This window comes from Typopeltis vanoorti, chromosome 6 (assembly GCF_054136105.1).
Source record: "Typopeltis vanoorti isolate ZY-2024b chromosome 6, IOZ_Tvanoo_1.0, whole genome shotgun sequence".
Taxonomy (NCBI): Eukaryota; Metazoa; Arthropoda; class Arachnida; order Uropygi; family Thelyphonidae; genus Typopeltis; species Typopeltis vanoorti.
Window position 1 is genome coordinate 30,336,445 of NC_143554.1, and position 19,282 is coordinate 30,355,726.

Genomic DNA, 19,282 nt, shown 5'->3' on the forward strand with positions numbered 1-19,282 from the left:
CACAATATCCATGGCTACAGCCTGAAAAGGAGGTTTGGGAAAGATTGGAGGTGGGCCTTACCCACAATGCTGGACTTTTGTTGACACAAATGACAAGAGGTCACATAACTCTACATCTCCCTTCATCCCCTTCCATATATAACGATCACGAACTCTGTTCCAAGTTCTAAGCACCGCTTGGTGACCCACCAAGTCAGAGTCATGAAAGGTGTATAGTACCCATGGAATCATGACCTCTTGAACTATGATTTTGTCCTTCCATCTCCCCGTAATGCTTTGTTTGGACAATAAGAGACCATCCAGATCAATGCACAGGATTTGATGGAAAGAATTCTTATCAGGGGAGTTTTCTCCTCTCAAAACTCTCTCATAACCCCCCCCATACTGGATCCCTCCTTTGCTCCTCGATTATACGAGATTTTTCCCAGACTTGATGTTCTAGAGGGGTGATGCCTAACTCCCCCCTTTTGAATATAGAGGAGATTACCTCCTCATTATGGCTGATATTATTATCATGTATAACGTCCAGAGATCTGGACAGATGGTTGGCGACCACGTTCGCTGAACCTGGGATGTACTTTACTTCCAAGTTAAATTCCTGCATCTCTAGTGTCCACCTAATGATTCTCTGATTTTTGTCCTTCATTGAGGATATAAATGACAGAGGTTTGTGGTCAGAGCGCAAAACAAGATGTTGTCCCAACATCATGTATCTAAACTTTCTCAAAGCATAAATAATAGCGAGCCCCACCTTTTCAATTACCGAGTAATTTCAGAGGAGGAAAGCTTCCTGCTGATAAAGCTATTGACTTAATTTTGGTGTTAATTATTGGTTATTTTTGATTATTTTGAAATTAATTTGTTAATTTTGACTTAATTATTGGCTTTACTTCTGGCAAATCAGAATTAACTTACAGCAGATTATTCAGTGCCCTAAAGGGCTTACGTTCATCATTAGATCCCGAAGCATTAATGGTTGACTTCGAGAAAGCAACTATCAACGCTTTTTCTAACATATTTACATCAACAACTATAACAGGTTGTTTATTTCATATGGCACAAAATCTTTATCAAAGCAACACAAAATCTTGTGTTGCTTTGACAAACACTGTAAAATGGCTAACGTTCTAAGTTATCCAGTTTACAGCTTTTCCTCTTAGTATAACAAACTCTTAAAATATAATTATATTAAGTAAACAGCTGAGGAAGGGGGAGAGTGTTCCTTATATTACGTTGTTAAGTGTGCTCATTAAAACGGGTTAATTTTCAATATGTCCATTTCTTTTATGATCGTCATAAATTTCTCCCATCATACAGATAGTTACATTTAATCGATTATACAGACAGCTATTCGCTGTTCCTTTACAATCTCTGCCTTTTAAACTCTGGTGAAGTTATTTCTGCCTGATAACTTCACCAGCCGGTGCTCACAGATGTGTTTTCATTAGAGACTCGAAACACATAGTTGTTCTAGATATTAAAGGACTTCTTGTATTGTGCATCTATGAACGAACTCGTTCATTCAAATTCAATCAGGTGTTAGGTATTCAGAGGAAAGTTAAATTATTGCTCGTGTATATTAAATGCTCATAGTAGCTTTACTGTGATGTGTCTATTTTCTTATTACGCGGCAATCACAGGTGAGTATGCAGAAAATTTAAATTGTTATGAGCAAACTTTTTTGGGTAATTTTTTATTTCCTCTTGATGATGACACCATGGCTGTGCTTTGACGTGATGTACTTATTACAATATGTTGATTACAGTTGCTGTTTATTGAAAGTACTTCTAAAGATTGTCTCAAGGTTCTTATTTTACTTTACATATAACAGACACCATAAGTCTGTAATTGTATTAATGAATTCAGATTATCCAGATAATTATCAAACTATCAAATTACATGCAGTACGAATAAATGACTTTTTTTTGTCTTCTCACTGTAAATTTATACGCTGTAGAAAATTATAATATAGGTAATTGCAGATGCTCATATAATTATGTACAAGTTACCATTCTGTAAGGAGCACCAGCTTAATATTGCAGTATATTTTATTGATATTGTCTTGAAAGTAGCCATCACACCAACATGACAAGTCAAGTCGGTGTGAACTAATGCTTCATTCATTTATGTGATGGTCGACTAGTATTGACCACAAATTCCACTAATCTCATCTGCTACCTCTCATTATGCATTAATTATGGGCCGTCCAGAGACTCGTTCTGCTTTCTTAATATCCGACCACTTTCAATGGCATGTTACAACTTAAACTTGGATTCATCAGACCAAGCGATTTCCTTAATTTTCAGGTGACTCCGTATTCCTACATGCATTTTCTGTTTCTTCTCCAAACGTAATTCGTAGAGCTGAAATCTCATGTAAAGTAGTTCACTGATATAATCATACTTTGTTATAGTCCAGACAAACACAAGTGTGTTGAGATGTGATTTGAGTTAATGTAGCTTGCTCATTCTTCTCCCTCATTTCATTGGAAATATCAACTAAGGTCTTGTTGTTAGTGGATTGCACTCGGTATATACTTTACAGAAGAACTCCCAATAGAGCTGTTGTTTCTATAATAATAATGGATTCTCTTATAGTATTGGAAAAGTGGACAATATTAGACATCTAATATTGATTCTGTTATAGTATTGGTAACACATTCCAAATTTGTTAGATATCTAATATTGTCCATTTTTTTCGAAAATATTTCGTAAGCTATTGTTCGATATTTGTTGTGTCACCACGCAGCAGTGCAACATCCTGTCACTTCAACAGTTTTGAGACGGCGTTTCGTAAATAATGATCACGAGTTTTCGAAGCTAGTTTTAATTAGCCCGTAGTATGTTTTCCAACAAGAAATCTTAGATTGGAGAAGACAAAGTGGCTCATCATCACCTTGACTTTTGTCCCATAAAACAGTACACATTAAAATTGTTTCCCTTGTCATATGTCCTTTCCACAATGAAGTAGGTTTGCCACATTTTGTTTCCTTCGATTATGTAATGTACATTCAGCAAACTTTCCATCAACAATGTTTATGACCTGTCATAATGGAAATGTTTTTCTGAAACCCTGAATTTACATTTTTAGTGTATTATACACACTTTCTTGGTATGGAGCAGTCCTTAGCGAATCACAGGAGTGGCAACTTTAAGGAAATAAGATATTTGCCTTTCGCATTTTGTTTGAGCTGCCTTAAACAGCTAAAACCTGAATTCGTGGACTTGATCCTCCTTCATCATTTCTTCGGGAGGTTAGTTATGCTCGCATCTTTCTTTCACTCATTTGTTTGTAACCACACGAAGTGATTATTCGTCCTTCGTTTAGTATTCTGTAGGGAAATTTCGCACTCCGCACTTCTCCGTTAATGTTTGACTTTCAAGTCGGTTGGCAAATTAGAATCCGATAGGATTTCCCGCCTGAAGCAAGGCAGCAAGGGAATATGGTGTGATGACCGCTTTAGTCCGTGACTAAACCTGATTATTCCGGTTGACTAAAGTACCAGCATCATCAGTCAGATTGATTACCGTTCGTCAGTCAGACATATCTGTGTTCTTCTCTGTGTACACATCAAAGACGTGTTTTATTTTGAATTACTTCGAGTTTTTTATTTAAATTAAATTTAGTAGACCTACTAACAGGCATGCAATTAAGCTATCCTTCAATTTATTAAAGTTATAATAATAAACATTCCTGAATAAATTTGTGGATAAAGGATAATATTTTAACCCCTCCGTATAGTTGTGTATGCTATATTTGTTATATGTTATATTCATTCACGCTGTTTCATATAATGATAAAGTCTATCGTTATTAGCAATTATTAGCAACTCGAACACAATAATGAAAAGCATGTTTGCTTAACAGTGCTATATCCTGTGTGGTATAGCTTGAAAAATCGCTATTATTACCTTTAGCTGTGATCTAGTTGTTCTAAAATATTCTTCCGGGAACACCTTTTTTTTTTTTTAAAAAAAAAAAGAAAACTTTTTGGTAGTTATTTCCTTATTCCAGCTGTATAATATTAAGTGCTAATAAGAACTTCCTACTTGGTATTACGTCCGATATCCAGTTTTGTGTTATATATATAGTGAGGTTTGAAAAACAGGCACACTGCAAAAATTCTTTATTTTTTATTATTAAGAGTTGTATAATAACGTTTCTTTGAGTGTATAGAAAATCCTACTTGGTTTTCTATACACTCAAAAGGTTTTCAAGCCCGTGGGTTGATACATAGTACTTTAATCTACCTATTGCATACTACCTTCCTATTAAGTAATACGGCATTTATCATAGTGAAAGGAAAGTTATTTTTATCGGTAACAATATTTCATGCTATTCTAAAAATAACCATATAGATATTGCTTATATTGTTCAATAAGACAGTCCTACATAGTTTTGGAGTGCGAAATAGTTTACCTGCATTCATCGAGTAGACTGAGTATGAAAACGACAGAAATTTTTCCGGTCATGTACAGCACATTTTCTTCATAAAAGTACCGTCCACTCTCTTATATATTCTAATAAAAGTTTTTAAACTATATTATATTTTTAACATTTTTTTATTTGTAGTGTTAAGAATAGTGGGTTTGGATGTAGCATGTTGGCGATAGGAGAACAAGACTTAACGAGGTGTAAAAAAAAATAATAAATAAGGACGTCAGTCTCCAATAACTGTTTTCGGTTCAGCATATCTTCGTTGTTTTATTTTGTGCATTTACTTATCAATCATGATGAGTTTGTTTAAATAGACTAACACATTAATAGTACGATTAATTGATTATCCCTGTTTCACAGACCCACCCCAATCTCGCTCTTGCTCTCATAGAAGCGCGCGCGTACGCACACACACACTCACACACACACACACACACGCGCGCGCTCGCGCAGGAGTTCAGTTCCCACCTTACGCCTGTTTTGAGGATAATTTCATGAACAGTGCTCTTTTGAACTAGCCACTATCAATTCTCCTCTTTCCTCGAAAACAGTAAGAACAAGAGCATCTGCTGCTAGTCAATACTCATTTATAGTCCATCTCCAATCTTCTCTTCCATTCCATCTACCTCTGGTCTTTGGAACAACCTCTCTCTCACTCTTTCTTCCCCAAAGACTGTACCTCCTCAAAAGATGTCAACAGATTCCTTCTTTCTTCTTCTTTTCTGTCTTTTAATTATTCGTAGATTTTCATTCTCGGTTTTACCAGTCAATTTGAGACTTAAAATTAATTTTATACTTTCATTTGTTGGATTCCAAACACGAAAAGCAGTTGAGCTTTTCACGTTTAAAGGGCGTACTCGTTTCACCTTGTACTACTATGAAACTGGGTAATAGCGGCGTTATTTACGAACTTTACCTATTTTTGCCAGTGCACTTTTCGGTTTCTCTGCTCTGCGCTGTAACTATTCTGTTGCCTTTTACTCATTTCATCTACTTGATTGTTTCATGCAAATTTTCAACCTCTAGCACAACTAATTTTTTTAAATACCTTTCTGTTAGCAATTTTTCTTCAAATAAAGTAGGGTGAGATTTAAGCAAAATGCAATAGCTATCTGTTTCAAAATACTCGATGATCATGTTTTGTCTTTCTCCCTTTTAATGTCATTTTCGCCAGTGAATATGAATTTATCCTGAAAGTTTGAAAATCTTTTTTGAAGCTTTTCGTCCCTGAATGAAATTTCTGTATTGACACTGAAAACAAATCCGTATATTTAAACCACTGGTAGAGTATCTTTTTAAATGTCGAACAGCAAACATTTTCAGAATCAAGTATCTTTGCTGGTTTACCCTGGTTATTTAAAATGAATGCCGAGGTTGATCGGATTATGATGCGAGTGCATTATGCCTGTCAATACTGTTCATTGGTCAGTTTATCTGTTTTGTCGAAGGAGAAATCCAACTAGGGAATAAAATGAAATAAAATTCCACCTCCATCTGAATTCAATTAGTTCCGCTACTTTTAAGCAAAGGAAAGCGAACCTGTCCATAAATAAATGAAAGAAAAATCTCCAAGTTTTTAAATGCGAAAAACGACCTTTTCGGCTTACAACAAAACGCAGTGGACACTTTCTATAAAACTTACATACAGTTGTAAAGAATATGAAAAATTAAACCGAACTTAAACACGAAAACTGTATTTTTTTCTCTAGGAACACATAACTCAGATTATTTGCTTGACTGATTTTACTGAAAAGTGTGTCCATAAATTAAATTATTATTAAATGCTTTAATTTATAAACAAAGGACTTGAAAGGAGAAGTAAAAATCCAGTGGTAGGAAGAAGAAGAAGAAGAAGAAAAATAAAAATAAATAATACTAAATAAATAAATAAAAAAGCAGACAGGAAATGCTTGGTATCAATGCCCGAATATAAAAATAAACTACAAACTGAAACTGTGCAAATAAAGCTTTGCATTCTCGCCTTCAACCTTTTTCTTTGAAAACCAAAAATATGTAAGTAATTAAAGAGTGAACAATGGCTGCAAATAATTTTAATGTTAATCAGGAAATGATTCATTTTCTGATTAATTTATTTTTCTCCTAATGCTAACAGCATCAAACAAATGCGCTGAAATATCTTTATTGCCAACGGACATTCACCAGATTGCCATGACAGTGATTGTATCAAGATGGGCGTTACGATGGCCATGTTCTTACTGACCTCACTATCAGTACATGGCAGGTACTTGCCGAAGAGTGGAGACAATCCGTATAATGCGAAGTAGTAAGTTTATCCGAATAGCTGTAAGATCGCTAACCTGTAGGGAGGGAACTCGAACATGAAACTGATTCTGCTGCCTTGTCTTTGATGCGGACGTTTTTGGGTTTGCTTAATTCATGAAGGAAAAAATAAGCCCATCTGTTGTGAGCAGTGTTCGTTGTATACCAGGGATACTTTCTGTTACAAGGCGCATTGAAGGTTCTTTTGACCATATACTCTCATACAAATTTCATTTTAGATGTTGTTTTGTTTTCTGATGATCCCTGCACCCTTTTACTTTCTTTCTTTCGAAATATTGATCTAATTTTCTTGTTCACGAAATATTTCTAGCAGAATTCAGATTCGGATATGCTTAACACTGTTATTTTCAGGTATTATTCGTATTATCTTCTTATTGGATATCAAAATAATGTAGGTCAAAAAGTATTCACTTTTTTTTAAACTGGTTCTGTTGCTGAAATTAAATGCACACAGGCTTTATTTCAAATGGTTGAAACCAAAAGCAATGTTGTTTTTTTTTTAATTTATTTCAATTAATACATTGGAATTCTCTATCTTCGATCTTCTTAAGGTCGAATATCATCTACTTAGGAGTAGATGATATTCGACCAGAAATGCTGAAGTATGGTGGTATAAAAGTCTTACAGTGGCTGCATTGCATAGTTCAGAAGGCCTGGAGAGAGGGACGAATTCCCGATGATTGGAGTAGAACTCTAATAGTATCCATATAAAAAGGGAAATAAAACTGAATGTGAGAATTACAGAGGTATTTCCCTACTGAGTGTTTCTGGTAAGATTTATGCAAGTATACTTGAGAAACGGTTTAGAAGTGCGGAAGAAAAGCTTGGTGAAGGTCAAGCTGGATTCACGCCAAATAGAGGCTGTCAGGATCAGATCTTCACTTTACGACAAATAGTTGAGAAATCATAGGAATATAACAAAGATCTGTGTTTAAGTTTTGTCGATCTGGAAAAGGCATATGGCAAGGTGCCAAGAGAGAACCTATTCAATACGCTACAGTTATATTGTGTTAATGGGGAATTATATCAAGCAATACTTAGTCTTTATTTGAGTTGTAAGTCAGCAGTTAGAATTGAAGGAAGTACAGGAAGATGGTTTAATGTTAAATCTGGTGTGAGACAAGGATGTACATTATCCCCTCTGTTATTCATTATCTATATGGATCACATTATGAAGGAAAGTGGTATTAAACATGATATCAAAATTGGAGATGTTAATGTCAGCTCTTTGCTTTATGCTGACGATGTTATACTTCTAAATAAATCCGCTACACGTCTGCAAGATTACCTGACTAAATTGAATAACTGTTGTAATAGGTATGGTATGAAGGTCAGCAATAAAAAGACAAAGACAATGAAAATAGACAGAATCGTTGAAAATGTCAACCGCGTTGTGAATGGACAACCTGTGGAACAAGTAAAACATTTCAGCTACCTAGGCACGATTTTTACTGAAGATGGTAAATTAAATATAGAAATAGACAACAGAATTAACAAAGCTGGCATGGTAGGAAGTCAATTGAATAAATTCATATGGAATAAGAAAGAAATTAGTCGGAACACTAAATTAGCTGCATACAAGACAGTGTTCAAACCAGTTTTAACTTATGGATCTGAGAGCTGGGTCAGAAGTAAAACACTTGACCAAAGACTAGAGACTGTAGATATGAGAGTCTTGAGAAAGATCAGAGGCGTGAACAGATGGCATCAATGGCAATATCATATTAAAAACGAAGATATTAGGAAAGAACTTGACATTGTCAGCATCCAGGAATGCGTTAGCAGAGCTAATCTCAGGTGGTATGGTCACTTAAATAGAATGGGAGAGAAGAGATTAGCAAAACAAGTGTTCTCTGCCAGGTTGGCAGGAAAACGACCCAGAAGAAGATCAAGATATAGGTGGATTGATATGGTACAAAGTGCCTTAGACGATAGAAATATAAGATCTGATAATGTTGGAGTCTTGACAAGTAACAGACTGATCTGGAAGAAAATTGTAGATAGGAAGTTAGTAATGATGTAAATTTTTCATATAGTACTATCATATCCTGTACACCCCTTGAGGGTACATTGCAGGTATTTGATGATGATGATGACGAAATATTTATAGCTGAATTCAGATTCGGATAAGCTTAACACTGTTATTTTCAGATATTATTCTTATTATCTTCTTATTGAATATCAAAATAAGGTAGGTCAAAAAGTATTCGCTTTTTTTTTAAACTGGTTCTGCTGAATTTAAATGCACACAGGCTTTATTTCAAATGGTTGAAACCAAAAACAATGTTTTTTTTTATTTATTTCAATTAATACATTCGAAGTCTCGATCTTCGATCTTTTTAAGGTTGACAGTTGCGACCTTCTTATTTTTACTGTTACTGATGTTGTTATGTGATTCTTCCCACAGTTGTCAAAATCAATTAATATAGTAATTTTGACCATGTTGAACTGTTCTTTTGCGTCAGGTTTGCATTCGCAATTAAATTACATATTCGCATCATTTTCTATTATCGTTTGTATTTTACTAATTATGACTAATTGATCAACCTGGTATATGTTTGAAATCGGAAAATACAAAACGTCATCTAAGTCAAGTGTCTATGGATAAATCTCAGCTCGGCTCAAGCACATTCAGTGTTTTATCTAAACCAAGAATTCCTTTCCTTGACACCGTCATTTTATTTACTCAGCATATGTCACAAGTATGTTTATTACTCTTCAAGAAGACACTTAAAAATAAATGTTTTAACATATCATTACATGGTTAGTGATCAGTCATACTCCCACCATCCGTTTTCTCTTTAAACTAACCTGGGTCGGTGTGCTTATTTATTAATAGAAGAAAATTTTAGCAAACTGCTAAAATTCCTTCTTTTCTTGAAACCGACGTTTGACTCTTCGATTCTTACGTTTTGTATTTTCCGATTTCAAACATATACCAGGTAGATCAAAACTACAGTCTTTAGGATTTTCTTTCCGCTTCTAGATTTTACTTCAAAATGCCATGTACTCGGAAGCCTTTTGTCGCAAGAGGCTTCCGAGTATAGAAGAGATAGAAATACTTTAAGGTTATTTTTATGTCAAGATAGCATTAAGAGATAAGAATAAAAATAAGATACTTCTTTATTTTCTAACTAATGCTGATAAGTGTTGCTTTAACTTATTAATATCGCTCGGTTATTAACGAGGTTAAGTTAAAAATTGCGTTTTAGTCTCTGTTTATTGTCTTGTGACCTTTTTCTTAAACTGCAGCTACTGTGAGTGCACAGATAAATTTCCTCTGGGAAACTTCTAAGCCTCATTAAATCTCTTCCACAGATAGGCACATTAAACAAAGCCCAAAGTTCTCCTGTGATCGACAACTGCGTCCACTTCCTCGGTGACGTCACTCACATGACATCACTAACCGTTAGAAGTGTTGTGCAGAATAATGTCGCCCCTCCCTTCTGCCTCACTTAAAGATCCAAAGAGCAGCACTGCGCTCATCCACCCGGCTTAACAAACTTCTCTGTCACGATATCGCCTACGTTAAACTAACTGCAGTAATTATGTGTACAGAAATGATTATTCTGTGAACTCTGATAATTGAGGTAGTTGATGGACATTTTTCTTTTTTGAATGTCGATAGACGATCGATAGAAAAGTTCCATCCCACTTTCCTGCTTCATTCTTAAATATGCTCCGGCTTACAGATTCCCACCCACGATGAAAATCCAAACAAAATTTAATGCAGAAGGAATTTATTAATTCACCACCAAAATTTTCTGATAGGATAAATGATCGCAAGGAAATATGATCTTCCCAATAAAGGAATAGAAGTATGATTAGATGAGATTACGTATTAAAAAAGCTTGGAGTTTCAATATGGTCTGTATTTTCTGAACATGTAGTTTACTCAATAAAATAATCTGAACCGTTTTTTTTCTTTCTTTATTCTTGATCATCGTTTTGAAATGTTGTAAAGCTGGTAATTTTAACTTCAAATAATGTTGAAAATGAGTGATCACGTAATCTCGTTTGTTGCTTTTTTGTGCGGATGAATAATATTCGTCTTGAATCTTATTGTAGCAATACACTATTGGAACATAAAATAAGTACAGTATGCTTCAAAAATTATACGGAATATTTAAGTGTTTAAGGATAGGAAGGAGAGCCAATCTGTTGGGAAATCGTGAAGAAAGGAGAATCGTGGACAAAAGATTCAGAACAGGAACCATTTGCACCAAAATACAATTCGTTCCTGTTAGTAAGTTAAGTACAATGTGTTAGTCTCTCATCCTCAATGGGAATTGGGTGTGTGGACTGACCAGTCAATCTGTATTCCCATTTCCTCAAACCATTTTATCATTACAATCTGACACATGGTACATTTGCGGTACTCAACCTGATGATTTGTATCGAACCTTCACAACGAAAATCATACAGAACGATCCACATTGTCAATATATATCAGTATACTGTCGGTATGCGTTTTTTTTTCGGCATTTCGACAAGGAATCTAAATTAGGAAAAATATCCTTACACCCCTAACAACGGCTGCTAACATACTTAACAGATAAAACACATAATACACCTGGTAAGTAACATTCTTCTGGTACTCGCCATACCCAAAGCATAACCATTTTGTATATTGTAATTTTATGATGATGATGATGATAATGATTTATACACTTGAGTTACTTTCATAGAAACTAAACGGCAGTTTAGCTTCCACTGTTTTGACAAACATCTAAAGCTCTGGAAGGCCTTATATACTGACTGAGACAGCGGTTACTATAAATGATGCGACATTTGCTTTCCTTTGGAAATATGTCGGTTTAAACTCGTTTTAAGAGTATTTCATCAGAACATTAAAACCGCACTCATTAATGAAACTTAACCTTTATAAAAACAAGCAACTAACCCTAGTTCAGAGATTCCATTAACGCACAACAAGTAACTAACTCAGTACATTCTTAGCCGCTGCTATTATGTTGTCTAATTTTGTATTTTCCTTTATCATCGTGTTTCCATTTTTGTAATGAAATCAGCTACAAGTGATCTGGGGTGCTCTGATTTTGTTGAATGGTCAAAGCAACCGTTTCCAAATAATCTCTCTCTCTCTCATACTTCCTGTGGCATTGTAATTCTTTAATTAGATTACGATATTCAAAGCACTTGCCATAGACTGGAGAGAGATAATGATGCAGTGAACTCGATCAACAAACCCACCTACCTACTCTTTGTAATGTTGTCTATTCATTTATTAGAATTAACATTTACTAAATAATCTGATGGAACACATATCAGTACTTTATTTGCAGCTAATGAATATAATGCATCAACAGATGATACTTGAGTATCATCTGTTGATGCATTGTATAAATACCCCACACCAGGCAGTGCTGTTTTCATTTACGAAAGTCATTAGCCATATTTTCCTTGGGGAGTTTTCAAAATATTTTGAACCTTATGAATTAATTGTTTAAATCAAAATAATGTAAATTTGCATACCTGTAGTATGGAAGTATCACTACATAATGTTGCCTAATCTTAATGTGACGTTTGTTAATTAGAGTGTGTGAAAGCGGCTAAATTGCTAATGGCGTATGCATATACCTATAGTTCGCTTATGTTTTCTGGCCAGTTTACACATAATCTGGGAAGGGAAACACCCAGAATTCACTTAAAAAAAGCAAGTCATCTTCTTATGAGACCGATTAAGATTGGTTGAAAACTCTCTTATAATTGTTATTTTCTTACTAAGATGGGAATCGAACCGGCTTCTTTCTATGATTTGATTTCGTCCTGAATAACGCTATGTAATTAGTCTTTTTCGTACTGTGTAGATTAAACTTCTCTCTAAATGGCCTATATGCAATTTTATAGCCATGTGTTAATTAATTTTTTGTCAGCAACGAAATCTCTGCTTTAATTTATTTTTACATTGTGTTCTTTAACTTGGCGTCATTTTTGGTATCTTCACTAACCATTAAACCAATATGTTAATTCATTAAGGTAATTTAATTTTCATTTATTAAGAAACTTTCTAATTGCTCAGTCGTATCATTAATCTAACTGGATGGTAGATTTGAAACAGAAAATTGCTTGCATAATAAATAAAAATGAAGGAGAGACACTAGAATTTACCGATAATAGTAATACAGCACCATGATTGTTTGTGTGTTCTTTTTTAAAAAAATATGTATATTCCACACTAGATTAATGGTGGTATAAATTAATTCACTCTGCCACGGCAAAGAATAATCCAAAACATCTAATAGTTTTAAAAATGCACTTTGATTTCATTTTTAGGATTTGGAACGGAGGAAATTAACAAAGAGAAAAAGCTGGTGTGAGGGGAGGAACTATCTGCTGTAAAATTAACTGTGAAATTAAGCTTTAGTTAGTTAATTATCTTCGTGTTACTTGTTTCGTGTTATTTTTATTTTTTCTTTAGACTTAACACTTTTTTTGAGCAGTAGCACCTTTGTGATCTCATAAAATTACTAAACTTAATTATGTGTGCATTTTTCATGATTGTTATCTGTTATTATTCCTACGTTTGGTTAGAATTATATATTTAATAAAAGTCACCATTTAACTCCCTGATTATACTATGGAAAGATTAAACTACTAATAGGACAGTGATAATGTTTTGCAGAATTTGTCAAAAGAAATTTTAAGAAAGTCAAAAGAGAAGGAAAAGTTTATTTAGAAGATTAATTCCCTACTGTATCTTTGAGTATCTAGAACTGTTGAGAATCAATAATTATTTTGAGATATTATTTATTACAGAGCATTCGCTCCGTATCTCAGTTAGTTTCGACGAAACCCTTTGCTTAGAAACACCTGGGTTCTAATCTCATCTATGATGCAAAAAATCTTTATCACAGATTTTCAATTGAAACGGATGATTGAAATATCCGAGTTTTCGGATATTTCAATCATCAAAACAGGCAAACTTGTCCCGTGAACATACACATATCTACAGGCATAAAATATTTAACTGTTGGACAAGGAAGGCAACGGGAAACCATCTTATTCTATAATCACTATTCTCTAGTAAAGTAATTATGCTACACCAACCAACCCATCTTCGTATTGACGGACCAAAAGTTATAATATTTATCATAAACTAATGCTATATGCTCTTTATGTATTCCTGTTCAGTGTCAATCAAATCTGTGTATATAGTATGCAATCAATTTTCACATCTAATAAACGTACATTCATTTGCAGAAATCGCGATAGACGAGTGGCGTAATAAAAGTTTAAAAGTACAAGGATAGTTAATTGTTTACATAAATTATTGAAAGTTCTCCCCTTCTACCAAAATTACTGCAGATTGTCAATATCTCATCCATCAAATGTTGAGTCTTAGTTCTCATGACGCAGCACCATAAACCTGAAATTTGTTACCCTAACAGAAATTCTTTGTATTGGCTGACTGTTGATCACATATCGTGGAATGGTTTGGCTGATTTTAATTCAAACACGTTTAAAATTAATCTTGGTTTTAATTTCTTTTTTTAACTAACTGGTCAAATCCGATTTAGTTAGAAGGTGATTTATTAGTTAAAATAATGAATACGAGTATTATGAATTAGAAGTCACTACTCAGGCCATTCACAACTGAGCTGAACATCAGAAGTTCTGATGAATGAAAGTGATCATTTCTTATTAATTTCACTCCTGTAAAGGATAGTACCGGCTCTCAACTCTGGTATCGCTATACGTACTTTATATGCATTGTAGTGAAATGAATTTATTTCAATAAATGCATTTAGAAGTAAACTGCATTTGTGTGATTTAAAACAACAACAACAAAAATAAAACGGAATTGTACGGTGGATTCTCAGTAATTCATCTTCGTGTTAGCTTCATAAAAGTATCCGCTCTTGAAGTCAAGAGTAAGCCGCACCCTTCTGTGTCACACAGAACGTGAGAATATATATTAAAACTAAGCTCTTAAGTGACGTCAGTGGTGCGAAGTGAACTCTCTCTCTCTCTCTCTCTCTCTCTTTCTCAGCCCAGTTATCGTAATTCGAGAGACAACCTTGCACAAGTGGATTAATAAATGATGTACATTGGAACAGACACAACCACGAAGTATCTCTCGAGGACTTTCAGATGGGCGAACTAATATCGATCGAAGCAGCCAGCCTATAACCATCTTGCCCCGCAACATTTCTTCTAAGTGTTTCACAAAAACCTTACATTGTCGATCCTTTTCATTGATATAAAAATTCAGTCTGTCTGCTCTTTATTTTTTTAACTTACTTTTTTTTTCATATGCTTTTCACTACAGTGAGTATCTTCTTAAAGCAAATCTTTCTGTCTCTTTTATTATCTTCTGTTTTATTTATTTAATGTTTTCCGTAAATTACCGAGGAATTATATCCACCTATGAAGTTAAGAAATTTTCTCTCTTTGCCGATTTCAGTAGAAACAGAGAAAGGTAAAAATGCTCAGCTAATTTTGAAATCCCTTATCTAGAACTTCGTTCTTTGCAAAAAAAGATATCTTGTTCCTTACAACCGTTATTTTCATTTCATAGACTGGATTGGGGATGATGAAGATGAAACAGTGATACACAGATTTGTAGACTGTGTTCACTTCTCTTTAAAATCAATATGACTGCAGTATTTAATGAGGTGGCATTAAATTGGAATATAAGCGATATTAAACTCAATTCTGTTGAACTGGCTATGCTTTTTCTATATAATTTATATAATCACGTATTTGTATAACTTTATATTCAAATATATCTTTACAATTAATGATGTGTGAATGGAATGTATTCCTTTGGAGTTAGTGAGCGCAGCTGGTATAAATGAATTCAAGAAAAGACATGACAGCTGGTGTATGTGATATGTGGTCTCCTTCGAGAGTCTCTGACTCTGTAGGGTCCCCGGTAATAATGATGATGATGACAGATATATAATAAAGTTCCAAGGAATATGCTGTTTTAAACTGATTACTGTATAATATAAATTTTTTCCATTAAAATTACTGTATGCATTTTATTCACTACACGTCAAAAATTTCCCGTCTCCTAATAGAGGACTAGAACAATCACTCCGTTGTCCAAAATTACCTCATTATCATCATCACGAATCATGGGCTCACTGCCCATTGATGTCTGATGCCTCTTTCACTATCTTCTTCCGCCTTTCTTTGTCCAGTGCACAGTGTCGCAGTTTTTGTACACCCATTTCCACACCAGTCTTTTATGTCGTCTTTCCATTCTCTGTATGGTCTCCCTCTTCTGTTTAAACCATGCAAAATACCAAACATAAATGTCTTTATCTTCCGGTCCTCACTCATTCTACAGATGTGTCCAAATAATTGCAGCTTCCGTTTTATAATCTTCTGCATTAGATTCTGTTTTGGTTGTATCTTCTGTTAGAGTTCTTCATTGGTGATTTTCTGTACCCATCCTATTCTTAGAATCTTTCTGTAACAAGTTCTTTCAAATGACAAAATTATTTTTCTTGATTCCTTATTTATTACCCACGTTTCAGATCCGTACAGTACACCGTTGAAGATGCATGTTTCCAATACTCTTAGTTTTGTTTGCAGACTGATCACTTTACTTTTCCAGATGTTACCCATAGCCTTCAGATTTGTTCTTCCCTTTGCAATCCTGATCTTTATTTCTTTTTTACAGTCCAAGTCATATGTCAGTTTACTTCCCAAATATGTGAATTGTTCTACATTTTCTATATCAGTTCCATTCACTTGTATCTTTTTTTCATGTTCTTCTCACCAAATACCATTGTCTTTGTTTTTTCAAAGTTCATAACAAGTCCAAATCTCTTCCCTTCCGCATTTAACAGTTTCAGTGTTTTTTGTAGTTCTCTTTCGTCTTCTTCAATAATAACAATGTCATCTGCAAATCTCAGATTGTTAATTCTCATTCCGTGTACAGATATTCCTTTGGCATCTTCTTTCATTTTATCCATTGCTCTTTCTAAATGTTCGATGAAAATGCTTGGTGATATTGGGTCTCCCTGTCTAGTACCAAAATTACCTACTGAACAATTATTCACTGCTGATTCGATATAGCGCAGAATGAATAAATATAAAGAAAAAAACTGAATGAATAGTCGAAACGAAGCATACTATAATTATTGAAAACGGGATTGGTCATGGGAAATTTGGCAGCGATATAATGTTTTTGTTGCTTTCATATTGCCAATCAAAACTCTGTAGTCGCGCCAAATAATTCAGTAATCTTTTCAGATTTCTGCGTTATCTCTAGTCGCTGAAGAGGCATATAAGCATTGTAAGTAGTTAAACAATTGGATTCACTTCTCTTTTACTTCTGCGATATCAGAAATTGAAAGTAACATAAATGAAACATCGCTGATGGGAACTCACATGACTTAGTGATTTTTGTTTAAATCTTACTGTCTGATGGAACATACCTACTGGAACACACATAGCTAATGAAACACATCTATCTTAGATGTGTAACCTAGTAACACGCTTTTTACTGGTAGTAAAAAGCGTGTTACTAGGTGTAATTTTATGCAATTTTGGAAAACAGATAGCAACTGCGCTATATGGTTGCGGAAAACAACCAAAATTGAAAATTATGGAACTGTTTCTCATTAGGCAGTAATGGTAACACCTGTTTACTGTATTTACGTTGCTGTCGACATTTAGAATTGAAGAATATACACAGGTTTGTAGACTATGTTCACTTTTCTTTAAAATCAATATGACTGCAGTATTTAATGAGGCGGCATTAAATTGGAATATAAACGATATAAACTCAATTCTGTTGAACTGGCTATGCTTTTTTTATATAATTTATATAACCATGTAGCTGTATAACTTTATATTCAAATATATCTTTACAATTAAATGTAACTCTCCATCAGAAATGTGCCTGAAAAACTAATAGAATCTTATTTCGTTAAATTACCTTAAAAGTCCAATAATTTCGAGTACATTTTAGAAAATTGTATTCATCGTCAAATAATACTTATCATTATGTTAGTTTTCTAAATAACATTTATAATAACATTCATTACTATAATAGATATCATGATTATAATTTTCTAAAATGTACCTGGAGTTGCCTGTACATTTAAAGTAAATCAAAGGATCCATTACTCTATTTTTTAAGGTTTGAAGGTTACATTTCTAATGTAGGTCTAAGTACCTTAGCTAGATATCTATAAAGTGACATGGAAAATTGCTGAATTAACTAATTAATGAATTATTCGTTACAGGCGGACCATTTATTGATGTTTGATAAGGGGGAAGGAGTTCTGAACCACGTGCCTGTTGAACCAAGATTTCTTCATGAGTGTCAAAAGCGAGCACAATAAGGCAAACACCTTCATCCAAAACAGGTAAATGTTGTGTAATAGCCTACTTAACAAATGACTTTATAATTACGAAATCTTAATTATTTTCTGCACATTTTCCAAAAATAAATAATTTTTGGAAACAGGAAAACAGCTAACCGTTTTCCTAACTGTTTTCAAGCTTGGGGGAAATAATGGTTTTCATTAATAGAATGGATAACAACTCTCCATTGCTGTTTTTTTTTTCTTTCGGTCAATTAGTATTTGCATATTGAAACTTATCAAGATGTTACGAGAATACAGTCTTCAGCACAAGTGTTTGGTATTATACAACTTAGATGACACGAACCGAAGTAATTAATCATAAACACTAAGAAAAATCGAATATGCGGACTCATAATCAGTCTTCTTCTTCTAAGCAGTGCCATACCAAGACAACTCATATAGAATGTTGTGTTCTCGATCTCTTTCGAAAGTTTTCAAATTTCAAAAGGTATGTTTTTTGTCTGCTTGGCAATAAAATAATAATACCATTTGTTTTCCATTCTTCTAGTAATTTTAAATATCAAGTCGAAGCCTTTTGACCCTTTTTCTTCAGTGTTTATGATTTATGTACCGATCTCGATTTCGCTTATGGAAAATATGTTTCAGTCATAACTTCAGTTGTGGTTTTCTTGAAATTGTCACAGTCTTAAAACTTGTGTAGTCCTCAGGGTGCTGTGAACATGTTGTAGTTCCATATTTCTTTAATGACGTTACACGTTCCTTGGTTTCACTACGTGTCATTACGTCTTCGCACGTATCAAACAACGTACCACTTCGGAGTTATAGGTGGCAATTCATCATCAGGATCGCTAGCTGTTTGTTTCACGAATATTGCATGAAGGCTTTGAATGGTTTGTGGATTTACGAAACAGTTGTGGAAAGTAACATCAGCTCGAACGCAGCTGTTTGAGGATTAACCTTTCTTTTTTTAAAACGTTCTACTTTGTACACATTTTATCGATTTTTCTTCCTGTTACTCTCACTTTTAATCATTTTGGTTGATGTTAAAACAAGCAACGTCTGTTGCTGTCATCCAGGTCTTCACATTTTCTTCTAAATGCAGCCATTTTATATTTCTCTTAGGAATTTCACGTACTATTGGAATTTCATATGGCCTTCAACTTTTTTTCTAGCTTCTACCATTCCTAATTATTTTGTCTATGACATTTCGTGATGTCACTCAGCTGCTCTGTTTCC

General features: G+C 34.1%; 1 long non-coding RNA gene across 1 annotated transcript in view; it reads left to right on the top strand.

The window, feature by feature from the left end:
• Positions 1 to 19,282, top strand: part of LOC150105357 (uncharacterized) — a 327,819-nt gene that overhangs the window by 300,176 nt on the left and 8,361 nt on the right. The window contains exon 3 of the long non-coding RNA XR_016548440.1: positions 17,963 to 18,085. This is a non-coding gene — a long non-coding RNA (uncharacterized LOC150105357). The remainder of the gene's footprint in view (positions 1 to 17,962; positions 18,086 to 19,282) is intronic.